The sequence below is a fragment of the Anser anser genome (genome assembly GCF_964211835.1).
Source record: "Anser anser genome assembly, chromosome: 19".
NCBI classification, from domain to species: domain Eukaryota; kingdom Metazoa; phylum Chordata; class Aves; order Anseriformes; family Anatidae; genus Anser; species Anser anser.
The window spans coordinates 13,376,272-13,379,877 of record NC_139740.1 but is presented as its reverse complement, the minus strand read 5'-3'; positions in this window follow the sequence as shown (position 1 = coordinate 13,379,877).

The following is a 3,606-nucleotide window of genomic DNA, read 5'->3' as shown; positions in this document are numbered from 1 at the left end:
GAGATGCAGAAAAAGGTTGGGTAAATGTAGCTCCCAAATTTTGATTTCTATCACAAATTCAGAAATATTCATTTATAATATTTAAACTTGAGAGCTGTCAAGTTGGAACTGCAGATCTCGTATCGGTAGCCCATATTGATAGCTCTGAGCTTTGCCCCTAAACTCAGTATCTTTTTAACTCCGTGCGCCAATCTGAATGTTTTCCTCCTGCCACCAAGAAGGGTTCAGATCTGTGGCCCCAGTAAAGGACTACAAAAACAGAAGAGCCAAACCACTATGTCGTAATTGTTCAAGACGTTCCCTGTTTACTTCAGTTTAGAGAGCAGATCACACATCCATTTCTGCCTAACCTAGAAATCCCAATAAACCCTTGCCCCTGATTCTTACTCACACCACAAAGACATGATGTTTCACGTACTGTTTTTTGCACGTGATGTTTTAGAGAGCAACTGCATGGCTTACAGCAAACGAGCCAAGCTTTAAAGGACAGTTGGGTTTTATCTGGTACTTTGGTTTGTTCTTGAGTAGCTGAAAAATTACTAAGCTGGGTTTTCTGTTCTTTTATCCATTATCCTTCTTTCTGGCTCTTGTGAAGGTAAATTTTTTATCACCAGTCCACGTCTGGAGCAGTAGTGGTTCCTGCAGCTCCCCCTTTAGGATGCAGATAGGGGTTTTGCATGGGGATAGCACACAGAGGCATCCTCAGATGATGGGTACACTGTGGCTCACTTCTGTAGGAGGCAGCCAGGCCTGAGCTCTCTGAGTGTGTAGGTTTTGTTTGTTTTTTATACCTAAAAAGCAAGACTTCATAAGTTTTGCATTTCAAACCTTAATCTTTAAGTTCCTCACTTTCCACCACCTACTCAAAAACTGAATGCAACATTTCTAAACCACTTCAACTTGATATACCCCATTTAGTTTGCGAAATCTAAAGAAGCCTTTCACAGTTCTCTTGGTGATGGGCATCGGCATTAAATGTAGCATGTGGGAGCCCCTTGCTTTGAATATCCTTGGGGCATAGACAAGCCGTGTTGTTCCTGCACCTTGATGAAATGATGAGACAAGAAGGAACCTTGTCTTACTGAGCTGACTTTGGGTCTGGGCTTCAAAAGCTGCTGTCAACCAGGAAGGGGTAGATGTTTAGACCATTAAAATTTTCTCCTTGATTGGTCTGGAAAAATAGAGAGCCTTCCTTTCATGCTGGCAAATGCAATATACATATGCAAAATAAATACAAGTTTAGTTTCTTTCTACACTGCAGTTTACTACAAATAAACAGAGCTGTCCTTCACAGACACACCAGCAGGATTCCTCAAAACGTAGCACAACTTACAGTACTGTAGGGCAGTTGTTACAGTCCTTGATTATGTCGTCAGCACATCTCTATCTGTTTTCCCATGAAATTGAAGTAATTAATGGCTTAACACATGCCTGTGGTTGAACCGTGACCCTACAGATATGATAGTAAAACTATCGGGATTTTTTATTTATGTCTGTTTCCATTAAAAAAAAATGTATTCCTGAGACTCAATTATGTGCACGACTTTTCTTTCACTTTGTAAGTGACCAACTTTCAGTCTTTCTATTAAAAATAAAAATTTAGAGCACAGCAAGCAAAGATAAATGTGTTCAATCACCTTCCAACCAGAAGTGCTGTTTTATTTATTTATTTATTTATCTATCGTGCAGGTGTCTCTATTGGGCAGGGTCACAATTAATACACGTGCTTGCATCTAGTCAGTTGTGTTTGAATGTTTTTTTTGGCAAGCTCCTGATTGTATTCATTAATTCCTTAAACTATTGGTTTCAACTAAAATAAGGGAAGGCCCCGGAAAGTTTTCCATTCCCATTGTGATTTCTCAATCTCTTTGAAATAAAGTCAGGACAGTGCTAAAGCAGGACGCTGTTTTTCTCTTTTGAACCCTGTTGAGGTAGACACTTCCATCACTGCTCCGTATGTTGTGTCATCTCGGCTTTTCTCCATCTCTCTCCATTTTGAGAGCCCTACCATCCTGAAAACATCAGACTTGACCTGAAACCAGCAGTAAGCTGCGTCTGATAGTGAGTCTTCATGTACCTGTGTGGTCTGATGTCAGAGAAATAGCTCAGAAATGGGAAATCAGATGAAATTACACGATTCTTATCTCCCCACCACCCTGTAGAGGGCACAAGCTACTGATTTAGAAATTCCTTAAAGTGAAGGGAAACTAGCAAAAAATAATTTTCATGAAGTTTTCAGGACTTGTAGCAGAAATTAGCAAGGGGCCCTAAGGTAGTTATCAACTATGCAAGACTATTGTTTATTTTTACACAGGAACTAAAGGAGAAAATATCTATGCTTATTTTTCTTTACTTAGCTGAAGAAATTGTATAGCTTTTTGAAAGGGTTAAATAATTTCCTTCTTTCCTGCACTCCTAAAGCTTTTCTTGCATGCATGTGTGTGTGAGTGTGAGGTTCCCCACTAACCACAACTCTGTTTTCCAAAAGGAAATTAAAATGAAATACATCAGGCATGCTGGGATTTCACACTTCAGAGACTTATAAAGCAGTGTCGCCTGTTTAAATTGATTGTCACTTTAACTGCCCACAGCTACTCTTCGGGAAGGGAGCTTAAGGTTTTACTGTTCTTAATGGGACAATATCTCTCTTCCAATGACTTAATTTAGCTTGTGCTGAAACTCCGATTAAAAGCAGGACTGTTAATATTTCATTGAAAATGCCAGTGATGTCAGGAGTAGCAACAGAAAGTTACCTGCCAGGCTACAAGAAAACCATCCTTTTCCCTTGTGATTTGCTAACATCCCACAGGAGGGAGGAAAGACGCGTACGAAGGATTGCATGAAACCTCCACCCTCCTCAGGGCTGAGTCCCTTTGTTTCTTCACGGTCTGCAACTTTACTCGTTGTTTTATTGTTTGTGCCTATACCATTATTACTTTCCTGATAACAAGTTTGTAAGTAAAGTATCACAGATATTACCAACAAAAATGGCCGGAGGGTCTTGAGAGCAGGGAGTGAAGACCTTCCCATTTCTACGCTGCTCATTTCTGGGTCTCTTTTCACAGGGGTTGAGGAGAACAATGAGCGTGCAGATGGGAAGCAAAGAAGCAACGGTGGCTTTAACAGAGAAATAGCTACAGTCTCACAGATACGCCATAAATTTGAATGTGTTTGAACATTGTGCGACACATCTTCAGCCAACGTAAATTTTTGTACTTTCCTGATTGCAAACTCTAAGCAGTTATGACACTGAACAGCCCTAGAGGTTGCATTTCCAGAATTTCTTTAAAATCAGGCAACTCTGTTTCTTGGGTAAAAGGAGAGCTCTTACTATGCGCTTAGCAAACTAAAGCTGTATGTTTCTCCACCATGAAAAAAAAAAAGGGAAGGGAAGGGAAGGGAAGGGAAGGGAAGGGAAGGGAAGGGAAGGGAAGGGAAGGGAAGGGAAGGGAAGGGAAGGGAAGGGAAGGGAAGGGAAGGGAAGGGAAGGGAAGGGAAGGGAAGGGAAGGGAAGGGAAGGGAAGGGAAGGGAAGGGAAGGGAAGGGAAGGGAAGGGAAGGGAAGGGAAGGGAAGGGAAGGGAAGGGAAGGGAAGGGAAGGAAAAAG